The sequence below is a fragment of the Xiphophorus maculatus genome, chromosome 13 (genome assembly GCF_002775205.1).
Source record: "Xiphophorus maculatus strain JP 163 A chromosome 13, X_maculatus-5.0-male, whole genome shotgun sequence".
Classification (NCBI taxonomy): Eukaryota; Metazoa; Chordata; class Actinopteri; order Cyprinodontiformes; family Poeciliidae; genus Xiphophorus; species Xiphophorus maculatus.
The window spans coordinates 10,095,620-10,110,584 of NC_036455.1; the positions used below are offsets into that span (position 1 = coordinate 10,095,620).

Genomic DNA, 14,965 nt, shown 5'->3' on the forward strand with positions numbered 1-14,965 from the left:
ACATAGCCTACGCAATGTAAAAATAAAAAGGATGGATGGATAAAAGTCAAATTTCAAACGTCTAGAGTGAAAGAGGCATGATAGATTGAGGAATAGTTGGATGACAAACAGATGGGTGTAATAATGGATAAATAGATGAATGACTCAAGTTGATGGCTACAGGAACAGAGATAGATGGTGGACAAAGAGGGCAAGAGGGACAAAAGGATGGATTAAGGAGAGATGGATGAATGACAACTCAATAAATTGCAACAGAGAAGGATAAATGATGGAAAAAAGATGGCCGAAGGGATAAGAAATGGATGAATGACAGATAAACAGTTGACTAAAGGGTAGGAGGAATGGATGGTTGGATGGTGGCCAAAGATGACTACAGGGATGGATGCATGAAGGTGAAATGGATGAATGACAGAAAAATAGATGGCTAAGGAAGGGATGAATGGGAGAATGAGGAATGGTTCACTGAGGGGGCAAATGGAGCAAAGGACAGACGGATGGATGGTGAACAGACAGATGTATGGAATAATGATGGGTAACCGGAAAGCAAAGATGACTTTGATGAATAGACACATATTTGGGCAATAGGATTCAGAATAAAGTCTGGAAAAGTGTTTTTCAGACTGCATAGGAACCAAACACACTGATCTTCTTTATTAAAAAAGCTACATTCTAACACTGGTAATACCCTTTCATAGCAAAACATAAAGACCACCAATTATTTGTAGGATTTCTGTTATAAATGCAAAAAGAAAAACAAGCAAACAAAGAGAGAGAGAGGCAGGAGGTGTACCCTTTGAAAAAGGCTGTGTTTTATTGAAATACAGCAGACATCAACATGTTGTTTTGCTGACCTGGGCAACAGAAACCTAGCTTGAACACTGCTCCAACTATGTAAAAACAAATAGTCATGGCTGTTATCAGTGTAGCTCCACAAAACACATTCAACCCAAACTGATTCGACTTTACATCCTTTTAGGCCGAAAACTGCTTAACAAAAGTGTTCAGAACTAAAACAAAAAACAAGCTGGTGCTCCACATCAATTTGGGTTTTCAGTGCAAAGTTGCTGGTGCGGCGTGCAAAGCTAAAAAAAACTTCACACGCCTCGTATAGGAGATTTGGAACAGTGTCCAGACTTGTTTTTGTGTCCAGGGTTGTTTGTTTGATAGTAGCAGTAGTAGAAGAAGCAGAATCTCTGTTATGAAGCAGGGCTGGCCTCAACACCCACCCCAACCCCCACGACCCTGAAAAAAATAAAAACACATTTATAGCACATCTTTCCCCTCCAGAAAAAGAAACCAGGAGTCATCCTCTCAGATGCACATGAAAGATTTATGTGATATTTGCTTAGGTTGAATGAGAGATTTTTCTAAAGATAAAAAAAAAATATTGGGTTGTATGCTTGTTTTTTACTTCTATTTTACACACAAACCGCTTTTAAGACACTTTTAGGCTGGTGATATTTTGGGAAAAATGTCCCACTTGTTTACTTGCAAGAAAGGGATTTAAATTTGGTGCAAATTAGTGCAAATTTTGATTGTCTCGTATCTCACAATAATCAAGTGGAAATCAGCTTGTGGTGCAACTAAAATGAAGACAATAAGAAATTTTAGCTTTTACTGCTTTGCTAAATTTTCCTTCTTCTCTTAGTTTACATGTAATATCCAACAAAATGTCAAAACACCACAAATTTTGTTTCTAAATGAAGCTTAAGGCTAAGAATGCATCTAATTACACATTTTGTTCTCAACAGAAAATGGATCAGGCAAAGAGTTTAGCTGCAAGAATAACAAAAAAAGGGTCATAATACAACCTTTTTAAATACATTTCTATGGAGGCTTTTAATATTAAATCTCCACCAGATGCTGATAACATAAGTAATCAACGCATACTCAGAATTCAAAACAAGCCGATAAATTTTGTGCAGTTAACTGGAATAATTCAGGGAATAGACATTAAACACATCATGAAAAAAAAGCTGCAAAAGGGCAAAAGCCAATAAAACCCAGATGAAATCTCTTAGTATTTAGAAAATAACTTCCCCTCCTATCAGAAATGATTAATATCAGGTGGTTCTAACTGATGGCCTACTAAATGCTCATTACCAAGGAATTGCATCCGAAGCATTTCATAATGGGTCAGAGTTCTTTCAAGAGTTGCAACATAAACTGCTGGTAGTGGTTGTGAACACATTTGATTGTTCCACTGGGAAACACCTGGGTCATAATTCTAAACTTAAAGTAAACCAGCTACAACCAGGTGCTCCTCTTGAAGCGTTTCAGAAAAGCTTTCCAAAAACTAAGCCATTTGGAGAGAGCGTTAGAAAGTTCTGGAATTAGTAGGGACAGCTTTCCATAAAAACCACAATGGCTTCCATGGTTGCTCACTGCGCAAGACTCCACTGCTCAAGAAAAGGCGCATTAAATCTTATTTAAACTTTGCTGCAGAACATTTGGACAAGCCAAATGAATATCAGGAGAATGCAGTCTATTATCTCCTTCATTGTGATTGCACACACCATGTTTTAAGCAGCAATAGTACTGAACACCACCTCCAAAACACAACAAAACATTACATCTGACGGAAGCTTGAATGTGCTGATTTTCAGAAAATATCCTTTGCAGATTTATATAACTGAAGAAAAGATTGAGAAAAATACTTGATAATAATCCAAAGTTGAAACAAATTAGCAATTAGCATTCAAACACAGCCAAAGAAATCCTTGTCTGGTTTCAAAGAAAATATAGTCGCTTGAATGGCCCAAGCAATCTGCTCATAAATACCTAAACGAGCAAAGACCATTAAAGGTGCTTATTTTAACAATATAAATATAGTTCAACATATCTTGATATGCATTACCATGCAAAGTGGAAACTGTTTTAGCACCACTCCACGTATCTCCAGTTTTGCTGGGTTACGGCCAGTCAGTGCCAAGCAAAACAAATGGCACCGTTTGATTGGCTGCTTTCTAAACGCAAGCTAATAGCGTGTCAAGTACCGTTACGCCTAGGTATTCATTATGAAATGCTCTATGAAAACATTCTTATGTATAGACAGAATTGAATATCAGTGGAAACAGAGGAGAACCCGAGGACCAACAAAGTCTGATTTTAGTTTCTGTTGAACAAAACAAAATATCACTTTAACAATGCTTTAGAGACTAGTTCCACCATATAGAAAACACTTAAGTGTTCCTTAACAAAAATAAATACTTTGTGAATAAATAAATGTTCAATACTTATTCCCTGTGTCATTTCACTTCTTTTGCACATGACAAAACCCTTTGCGTTTCAAAATGTGTAAGTAACAACTTTCAATTAATGGATATGAGAAGACCATCCCTCTGTTGTGGAGCGGTTTACACTTATATTTAAAAGAATTGTGGTACAGTGGTAGGAAGACATGTTGGATTTTATGTGAGTGCAAATTTTTTCTTGTTGTGCAAATTTATATGTAAAAGGGGTGGTGATGTAATCGAAGATAATAAGTGCTTTGTTGTTTTTGTATTTTCACTTTGTTCAGCATGAGAGAGGACATCTCACCAGTTCCTTCTTTGAGTTGTACTGTGCCCACATTCACAACATTTACATAACTCCTCAAAGCAAATACATTCAATCATTAATCAGAAAAATACTCAAAACTATGCGCTTGCAAAAATAAAACTCTCTTAGTTAGCTTTCTAAGGCGGCACATCCACCTGGAGGCTCTCTGCAGTGCTGCCATCCTTTTGCACAAGGACTTTGAGCAGCGCAGCAAAGGACAGCTGTGGTGATGCAGGAGATTTTTTTTTCTTTCTCAATCTACAAAGCAATAAAAAAAATGCACCTTTATCAACTCATACAAGCAGACAGAGCTTTGCACAAAACCTCAACACTGCAATTGGACGGATTTAAAAATCACTCCCCCCCCATCATTGTTCTGCTGAGGCCAGCCCTGGTTTGCATTGGTAAATACAGTATTTCAGATATATGTAGTCTTTTCATCATTAACTCTGACCAGAACACTACAGCGGCAGAAGCAATACATAAAGAAGCTCATATTTTTGATTTTGCTATTATGCTTATTTTTGTTGGAATGGAACTAGTTTCAACTAAGCCTACCGAGCCAACATGTAGTAATGTATCGAATAAAAGGCTATTTATCTTTTTTTATTATTTTCATTAATCACAGGTGTTCATGATGTGTGGAGGACGCCAAAACGAGAGGAAATAAACATAAGAAAGGGAAAGAAGAGAAGAAAGAAAAAATTGACTAAAATAGATTGAAGAGGAAGAAAGAAGGAAAGACAGATAGAATAAAGTATGATTCAGGCAGCATGATGATTCTGGATTGTGTGTATTTGCTGTTGAGTTTGTAGATTGCATGATCGTTACCATTAAATCCTTCTGCATTTGCCACCATTATGACAGCTTCTTAAGATGTTTTTTTTTCATTGTTTTTATGTAGTCGTTTGTTCCTTATCAGTTTAAAACAAAGATCCACGACAGTCACTTGGTCATACAAGCATAAGATGTGCAGATTGGCTTAAGTTTGCTTTTGTTTTTTTTCCTGTTTTTTTTCTTAGCTTTTCTCCAAAAAACAAACAAACAAAAAAAAGGATTCCAGACAGAGTGGCTACAATAATAATATTAACAATAGTAATAATATAATAATAGCACTTGACTTCACTTCAGCACAGTTTAAAAAAGACAGAAATAAAGGTTATAAAGGTGCTTTTTTGTGTTTTTGTTTTTCTAAAATCTGATTTGATGTGAAGCGAAGTCCCCCCTTTTGCCCCCTTCCTCCCTCCTCCTCCTCTCAGCGGGGAAGTGGCGGGCAGAAGTCCAGTGCCGGTCAGACGAAGAAGTAGTGACTGAAGTATTGCCAACTGGTCTGTCTTTTTCTTTTTTTCAGTTTTTTTGTAGTGGTTCCACTCTGGTTCAGGACAAAAAGAGGAGAAGGAGAGATGGGAACAGAAAAAAAAGAAAGTTGTACACACACACACGCACTGCTGGCACCATGTTTGTTTAAAAGTCCGTCAACACAAATAAACAAACAAACAATCAAAAAGAAATCGCAAAAGAGTTGAAAGTAAGAGGGGTTTAAAAAATGAAGAAAAAGCAAAAAGGAGGGCTGTCGGGGGGGACGAATTGCTCCCATTTTACAAAATGTAACAAAATTTGTCCGCAAATTTTACAAATCTATCAGTACAGGAAAAAAAAAAACAAACAAACAAACAAATATATCCTATTTACAATGACAAGAAGAAGAAGAAGAAGAACCCTTTTATTTTTTCAAAAGTGTAGTGAGAATGCAGCAGATCCCAGCTTTGGCACACGGCGATTTTGTTTTGTCTGTCTTTTTTTTTTTTTCCATGTTTGTTTGTTTGTTTCAGATCCAACCTGTCTGACGATCCGTCGGTCGATCCGTCGATCTGTCGGTTGGTGTGTACAGTCAAACTGTTGCTGCAGGCACACATTCAGTGCTCTGGTTCACCTTCCTCCTCATCATCCTCACATCTCCAAAGCAACGCAGGTCACGCACAACATCACCTCAGCCTTTACTCTGCCCGCCCATCGGTCGAGTTCAACCGCCGGCTCTAATCTGCTTCCTACAGGCTCACTTCGTGGAAGGGTTCTGTTATTCAAGAGGCTTTTAAGGGGCTTAGAGTAAATCACGGATCATTAACATAGTCTACTTATACATGCACTGGTTAGACCGTAAGCAAACAAGTCAGGAAGTTAAAAAAAACCCCGAAACAATTAAAAGCTTCCTTTAGGTGATTGTTTAGAACAATTTAAATCCTCTACTAAAGAAAAATGAGTTACTGAATGAATCTGAAGTTTTGCATTTTAACCTCATATTTAAAGTGTCAAGTTTCAATTTAACCACTTTAAATCTGACAGTTTGATGAGAAAAATCTTTTTGTGTGCCAATAAGAAATTGTCATACAAAATGCACCATTTTTCGTGCATGTGCATCAGGGTGCCTTGTTAGAAAACACCTTCGGATACAAAAGGTGATGCTTCTTAAATAAAAAGAAGCATGAAATTTAGAGTTTCTAATCAGAAATAAAGCAATGAATCTTACTGGTCAGAAAAAAAGGTGGTTGCTTATTTGCAAGTATTACCTATAAGAAGTATTCTTAAAAAAGACTTAAAAAGATACCTGTCAATCTGTCATTTCTCAATTTAGTTTTGATAAATTATCTTTAATCTTATTTTGACTTTGAATTTTTGATTGAATTAACAGCTAAAGCTATTATTACGTTTTAAGTCTTCATTGCACAATTTGTTTTAATAACTTTTTAGATTTTGTTAGTGAGAGTCTACAAAACTGATATTAGTTCATAATTTCTGGAGCTAGCAGCCTGGAGTTAACTGCTTCCCATATTTACTTAAGGTTTAAACTACATTAATTTAACAGAAGTGATGGGCGGCACTCCACAATGTGTTTTGTTTTTTGACAGGAAACATTTTCAAACATTATTTTTTGTAGCCTTCTTTCAGCCAGCTGATAGGCAGTGTGAAGAAATGGTGGAGAAAGAAATTTTGTCATTCAGGCACTTCTTCTGGCAAACCATTAAAAGCACTTTAAAAAGTAGCAACAGAGGTTTGGCAACCAAAATTGCTTTAAACCTTGGCAAACCTAAAAAAAACAAAAAAGCAAACCGGTTTATACATAGTTAGACTTTATGAAAAACCTTAGACATATGTTGATAAAATAGTGCTTCTGCCTTCCCCCTGCCATGGCTTTAATTTGGTAAAACTGATTGTATAGACAGGATTTTTACATTTGTGCACTGAAACTCGTTTTTTGCAAATTAGCTTAAATGCCTTTCTGTTTTGTTTGTATATTACTTTTATTAAACCCACTTCACTGTGAAAGCTGGAAGCATAAATATGAACTCTATTAAAAAGGAGGGATTTTTCAATTACTTTCACAGATTGTGACCCTGAATTTCTATTTGAGCTCTTCAGATTTTGGTATGGGTACATGCTTGCTCATGTCCCCTAATAAAACCGGCCGCCTCGAAAGCCCACTCTTATTTAAACTCAAAAATCATTCCCATCCTGGGGTCACTTCAGCAGGAAAACATGGACGACACTGCCTCAAACCGGATGGAGGAAGATGTTGTGCGTAACCTCGGATGCGACAATCAAGAGATAAGAATTGGTTTTAAAAAATAATAATACAGTACAATATCTGTTAATTAAAATAAAATAAAATAAAAAAACTTTTGTCTCTCCATTCTTCAGATTCTTTCTTCCTGTATGTTTCCAGCAGCAGTGAGGGCGGCAAATCTAAAAAAAAAGGACAAGGGAGGGGAAAGAGGTAAAATAAAACCCTCAGTCATTTTTTCCTTTTACAACAAACAAAAATGTCATCCTGATGCGAACTCAGATTATTACTACCTTAAAGAGAAAAAAAAAATCATATATGGGCACAGAGAGGGATTAAAAAGCAATTGTTGTGCCAGAAGCTGGCACTCTCTGTTCTAATCCTTGTAGGTGGTTTAATGTTGAAAGTTGCCTTTTGTTTGGAATTAAATTGGGACCTATAGTCCCTGTGACTACAAAATCAGGACAATAGATAAACCCCCCCCAAAACTAAAATATACCAGTGTTGCTATGAAGATCATTCACATAGGATTTAAAAAAATATATTTTAAAAGATCAGCGACACAACTGCATAATTTAATGTATAAAAAAAATAAAACTTTTCATACTGCGTGCATGTCTAGCGCTATGATAATCTCCATGAAGCTAGAGGTTTTAGTTCCTGTTTCTTTAAGAACCGTGGCCATTTCTCAGTTTACCGCAATTAAACAAGCATGTTAAATGGCAGAAATCGATACTTTTATGTAAACAACAAATAAAAGAAAATTACACAGAGACTGCATGGTAACAAAGAAAAAAAACCTGGAAAATTATGTTTTGTGCAACAGCTAAAAAAAAAAAAAGATTTCTACTGGTGGTTAAGTTTTTTTTTTTTTTTTTTAATTTGAGTACAAATACAAAGCAGAAAATTACAGCTCAACCTAAATATTTACAGATGCTGTCTAAAAAGACAGATAATTATTGTATTTGAGCTGGTGGATCGTTTTGTGGTATGGTATGGAAACAATCATCTTATCTTGAATGTAAACAAAGGAGAAGGTTGCAGATTTCAAGAAAAACAAGGTTGGGGAAACACTATTAGCATCATAGGAGAAGAAGTGGAGGAGTATAACTACCTTGGCGGTCACTTGGACAACTGACTGAACTGTAGAGACGCAACAATAAAGTCGCATGTAAAATAGAAGCTTTAGTGTTTACAGTAAGATGCTACATATTTTCTACAAATCCGTTGTTGAGAGTAATCTCTTCTGGCGTCATCTGTTGGTGTAGCAGCATCAGAGCCAGGGACTTAAAAATGCAACAAAAGCTGATAAAGAAGGCTAGTTCTGTTCTGGGGTGACTCTGGGACCACTGGAGATGATGCCGCAAAGAAGAATTTTTCACAAATTCAAGAAAATAACAGGTGACCCTGAACATTCTTTACATCTGCCTTTCATACAGCAGTCAGTGGCTGTTCAGCCAGAGGCTTCTTCAGATGTGCTGCAATACTAACTGCTGCAGAACATCCTGCCTGCCTACAGGGAAAAAGATCAACATCAACTCTAGAAACTTGGAAAATATGAGTTATGACAAAATTTAATTTCCTTTAGGAATTAATAAAGTATTTTCAAATTAAATTAAATTTCACACCGCCTGACATCAAATCAGTCTAATTGTTTCACTTTTTTAAGTCAGTAAGGATGACAAAAATCAATCAGCCTTGTACTAAAATTAGTGGGGAAATAAATGGAAATTGCTTTTGATGATGCTGCAAAAACCTCAGCTCCTCATTAAGATTTTAAAACAAATTAGATTTTTTACTAGCAGTGAAGAAATAACCAATAATAATTAACTTCTCACCGCTGCTAACCAGCAGCAGACAATCCAACAAGACCAGAAGAGTATTTAAACCTCACCAGTTTCCCATTGATGAACAGTAGACTAAACTGCAAAACTAAAGTGTAAAAGTCTCAGAAAGTTGCAAATTATCATTTAGATATCCAAAATAATTCAAACTCGAATTGAAGCAAAGAGGTTTATAAAAGTGGAACCATAATTTTCTAGATTTAAAAACAGTTCAGGAACATCTGAAAGAAAAAAAGAGTTGATCACACCAATACTATCCCTAAACATAAAAACTAATTGTTTGGCTGGTGCCTCAAACTAACAATCATGATTTTAACATTCACGCCTAGACTTCATTTGTACATTTAAGCTGAATATGTAAAAACAAATCTGTATAATTTTGGAATTAAAGAATCAGTGATCAGAATCAGTCTCAGTCCAGTTGCTGCTCGAACATTCTCTGATGAAAAAGTGCAGCGATTTGAATGAAATCCATCTCTGACAAGACGATCATTGTGCTTCGTAACAAGGAGAAGCAGAGAAGGATAAAACATTTTCCGCAGCGTCTTTTATTAAAATGCATCACATTTCAGTTCGGAGGACTGTGCTTCCTTTGAAGAAGATCTTGCAGCACTTTCTAGTTTCACACACTGATTACTTTCCCCCGTCTGTATGTGCTGCTTTGACATGACGGTTCACAGCGCAGTGGAAAATGATTTAGATCTGATTAACATCGGAAGTGATGCGAGCTTTAGGTGGTTACGGCCCTGTAAAATTTTAAATCTGCTTTGAATCATCGCTGTTTCAATCCACTGATTTAAATAATAAAGAAATAGATTTTCTACTATAACTCATGATTTACAATTATTTGAAAACACATTCAAATCCAAAAGTCGTGGTTATTTGGAAACAGGTAATTTCAGTGTCCACTGTCCCTTTGTTTTGAATCATAATAAGAAGCACTGCAGCATTTTAGCAATTAAACCTTCATCTATAAGCTGCGACTGTTGATAAGTTATTACGGGACGCTGCGCCGTGCCACGCTGATTAAATGAAGCCTCAAGCTGCTGTGATTAGTGAGACAGGACAATAGATGATGCACACACACACAAACACACAGATGAGCTGTGGAGATCACAGCACATCAATTTTCACTGCAGGAATCTGCTCCATAAATTGTTATGACTCTCTATAACAATCGTTCTTCATCACTTCTTCTTACCGTGATCGCTAACTTCTCACCTGAGGTTTTTACTGAGTGGACTGTGGAAAAAAAATTTAAAATGATTTGACCACAATATTCTGATCATCATATGAACCTAGTTATTCAAAGTTCTTTGTATCTCTGATTATTTTCAAGTTTAAAAGGTCAAGTCGGCTCTTTCTTTCTTTTTTCTCTCCCTATTTTTTTCTGAAAATTCATAATAATTGATTTCAAATCATTTCGTTCTTATTCCAAACATTCTCCACAGACACTAAGGATTTTTCTCTAATCTACTGTGGCCTTCACTCCGAAAGCCCACCGTCATTCACGCTTCACTATTATACTTGTATATATATATCGCTATATTTAAAAGATAAAGCTTGAGCAACCTTCCAGATAATTGACTTATGATGTCTTTTAGATGATTAATTATTTTAAACAGTGTAAGACAGAGGAACAAAAACTGAAAATAAATTGATAAAGGATAAAGGTTTGGTGTGATAAATGTATGATTTTAGTGGTACTAAACTTGAGTCTTTTTTGTCTTTTTGACATAAGACTCAAGTCAGAGGTGTTGAACTGAAACATTGCAAAACGCAAATTTCACTTCTGACTATAGATAGTAAAATCTGTTAGGAACCACACAGCGCTATTGAAATGTTGGATGGCCTTGGAAAGTGGTTCAAACCCATAAACTCTTTCACATTTTTTCTTTTAAAACCACAAACCTCTATGACTTACATTAGTATTTTACGTGATAGACCAACACAAAATTGCTATAGAAATAAATATCTGAAACGTGAGGCATTTGTATTTAGCCCTACTGAGTCATATCTAATGGGCTATGCCTCCACCAAAATCTAAAGTTTGAAATTCTTGTTTGTTCTACTTTGCAAAAAAAGCTCAGTCAGAACATCACATTTCATGTCATTGACTCTGGCTGCATGTTTAGGATTGTTGTCCTGTTGATGGTAAATTTTGTCCCAGTTTCAAGCATTTTTCAGCCTTCAACCCACCAACTCTGAGCAGCTTCCTTGTATCATGCTGCCACCACTATGTTTTAATGTGGGGTCATTGTATTCAAAATCACGTCCAATATTAGTTTTCTTTCACACACAACACTTTACCATGTTGCCCCAAAAGTTCAGTTTTATTCTCATCTGACCAGAGAACATTCTTCTAAGTTTCCAATATGTCATAATGTATGGGTGTCTTCTATGAAGTCCAGATTTGAGTCTGGAGAGTCTTTGCAGCTCCTCTAGAATTACCATGAAGCTGTTCATTAATGTTCTCTAACAAACCCCTAAGTCCTTTACATGGCAGTTAAAATCACACTGAGATAAAACTAAATTTAGATAAATTCTATTTAATAGTTGACTTCTGAAGGCAGATGTTTACCTACTTATTTAGGTGCATCAAATTATAGGGGGGTGAAGAAAAGCGCAAGTAACTGACAATCATCTATGTTTGTGTCATAATATCCACTAAGGTCTGAGGTTTTAACACAACATGTCATTAGGTTCAAGAAGCATGAATATCTTCACAAGAATCTGTATTTATTAGATGTGAAACTGCGAAAACTAATGTAATTTTCAGATGGTAATTAGATAATGCACTGCTATTAGTGATGACTTAGAAATTGAGAACACACTAACCCTTTTACAATATATAAAAAGCTAAGAAGGGTAGAATGAAAGGTGAATAACAGATGTAGACTGTTGATATTGTAATATTAATAAAGTGTTTTCTTTTCCATTGGACAGATGTATCCTTTTTAATCATCAGTAATGTTTAATTTGAAGCATTTGTCTGATTATAAATACTTCTGTCCCAAATTTATACCCATGGAGAAAAGTTGCTGGAGAATGTTTTTAATCTGGAGCCAATTTTAAATCGGCAGGGTTTAGTGGATTTCAGCTTTCACTTGCCACAGTCATCTATCAGTCAGCCAAACTGATCTGGATAGCAGATTTCCGCCTCCAATAATACCTGGCACCTGAGCAGAGCAGCTGCAGTAACAAACTGAGTTTACATAGCAGCTCATGTTCATTTATCATCCTACTCTCAAACTAAGTCACAACCACCCCAACACCTCCCCCGGCTCTTCTGATAACACAAAATTATCATCTTGTTTTTTATGCGCTGCACCACTGCTGCTGAAATAAACCAGGAAAGTGACAGTTTGATGGAGGCCTAAGCGTGTCGGACAGTAAAAGCTGAATTTCCGTAAAAGAAGAAGAAAAAAAACTTCTCTGTGCAAATATGTGTCGCTGCTGTTGAGTTCGCCGGTGCCGGTTCTGATGTGTGGGTTGGAGTGGAGTGGGGGCCACGAGAATGGAGGAGTCTATGAGCGCGGCTGCAGCAGACTCGGGAGCAACAGTAAATAAATCTGCATTGTTGTTCTGGAGAACGTAATCAGTCGGCATAGCAACAAATAAAGACAACCTCTGAGGCTCTGGAGGCGCTTTGTCAGCAGGTCAACCCTGATGACGTTAAAGGCACTGCTAGCTTTCCTTCCTTCCTTCTTTTCTTTCTTCCTTCCATTCATTCATCCATCCATCTTTTCTAATCCAACCATCCATCTTTTCTAATATAGCCATCCATTCGTCCATCCATCCGTCTGCCTAACATTGTTCTATCCATCCTAATCCTACCATCCATGTTTATTAATATATCCTCTCTAATCCATCCATCCTCATATTCTAACTTATAACTGTTATATTTTTGTGACAATGATACTCCCACTGCATAAATTTTCTGTGGCAAATCCATTTTTTAATTCGTTTTACATCAAAAGAACTCTAAAAAGAATGAAAAGGCCTGGAATCCATATTTACTACTGCTGACTTGACCCCTGTAGTCTGTTTTTTGTTCCACTTTTTGTTGAAAGGGGAGCAGAGTTAAATGGCTTACAAAAGATGACTCCAAATGCAACACTGGGCAGTCTATAGCTTTGAAAAGAGAAATATTTCTTCATTTCCAAACATCAAACCACCAGGGAGGCAAAAGAGATAAAAAACTAACTCAGTTTCCAAAGTGCTGTATTTGTCACAGCATCTTTTTTACTAAGCAGAACTTTTTAACATCAATGAACTGGCCACTATTTTTGTGTTACAAGTCTTTCTTGTAGAGAACAGCACATTTACATTTATTTTAGGAGAGTGAAAAATGTATTTGTTGTTTCCCAGTGCTGTCTGTCTCCTGTGGGACAAATAAAAAAAACTTCTGAACTCAAATGTGAAGGTAGAAAAAGGTGCGCAATTCTTTTTTTAAACACCACATGTCATTTGCAAAAACTCACTGTTGACTATTTAAAACACTGCGTATTGATTATTGATTTTAGCTGTCAAGTGTTGATTTTGATGCTATCCTAAAGTGGTGGCAATCTTTCCAAAGTGACAGTGTAAGAAGTTGTGTCTCAACCTTTTCCTTTTGTTTTTTAAACAGACATTTGTCTTGAAGAAATCATTTGAACAGATTCTATTTTGATGAGCAAAAGCCAAGCAGGCACATTAAGACATTCAATCTTCTGTCAGAACAGACAGTGGAGGGAACAAGCAGTAGACTCTGTCATCACTCTTTGCCCTAGGCAGAGCCTTTTATCTATGAAACTTTGCCACACTGGGGGGTCTGCTGCTATTTCAGGACTCCAATAATTTATAACCCCCCTTTCCAACAAAATCTTTAACCAAGTCACTGTTCAGCCAAAACTCATACAGCGACACACACACAAACAAAGACGGTTGGATTTGTTTGTTTGTTGACTGGGATTGAGGTGTTGGCTTCAACACTGACAGAACAGGGGGAGTTGTAGGGGGGGGGACACTGGAGACCAGTGAGGACCATGCTGAGACAAATCAGTTTTCAATGGAGTGGAAAAAAATCTGCAGTTTGATTTTTTTTTGAAGAACAATCTGCAGTTATTTTATATTTTAAAGCAGAATATTCAATAAAAACGTGAAAAGGGGTGACACGGGGGATTTGTCTCAGCTAATTGTGAACCTACAGCAGACTACTGAAATGTGCAGCCTTTGTTGAGTGAAGCAAGCTTATTGTTTACGCTAAAAGGCTTGAAAACACCTCTGAAATCTATTAGTTCATAATCGAACAGCCAAAAATTACAGTGAGACACTCGCTGCTAAATTCAGAGCAGTTAAAGTTAAATGGATGTATAATTTTCTTTGCTGGTAGGGGACAAACTTACATTTGGTGTATTCTCGGCAGAAATGACTACACTTTTGGATACTTAAAATAATCAACCTTGTTCAGTTTTTGTTGTAACATACAGCAGTCAGTGTAATGTTAAACTGATGAAACACGTAGCATGACAATAGTGCTATTATAAATGATTATAGAAAAGTACTTTACTCATGTGAGACATATTACGTTGAATAGTATGTGTAAAACACTTGTTTTTAGATGCAGAGAAAGTACTTAGCAGAGGTGAAAACTTTTTTCTGATTTTAACAGAATAAAACATGTCAGTTATTCCAAGCAGATTATCATGGTACTAATCTGCAGATTAAAGGAAAATGGGATTGTAAATTATTTGAGAACTTCAATATTTGTAAAAGTGTTAAAAAAGGCACAGTATGTCTGGAGATGCACCAGTGGATCAACTAAGAATTGGAATTGGCCAATTTACCCTCAGCTGGCTCTAAGCTGTGATTGGCTGGCAAAACAGTTATAAATCTGACATCTTTTCCATATTTTGTATGGCTGCAGAGAGAGGCATGTGGCAGAGATCGGCTCTGCCAACACTAAGAAGACCCAATCCACGCATCCAGCATACCAAAATAAGATAATCAGCTAAAAGCCTTTTTTCTGCCTCTGCTAATG

General features: G+C 36.5%; 1 protein-coding gene across 2 annotated transcripts in view; it reads right to left on the reverse strand.

Annotated features, from left to right (window-relative positions):
- Positions 1–787: 787 nt before the first annotated feature.
- LOC102232359 (zinc fingers and homeoboxes protein 2-like) overlaps positions 788–14,965 on the reverse strand; it is a 161,431-nt gene continuing 147,253 nt past the window's right edge. For both annotated transcript variants that reach the window (XM_014470874.2, XM_023345115.1), the window contains exon 5: positions 788–7,281. The gene's annotated coding sequence lies outside the window, so the exon portion shown is untranslated. The remainder of the gene's footprint in view (positions 7,282–14,965) is intronic.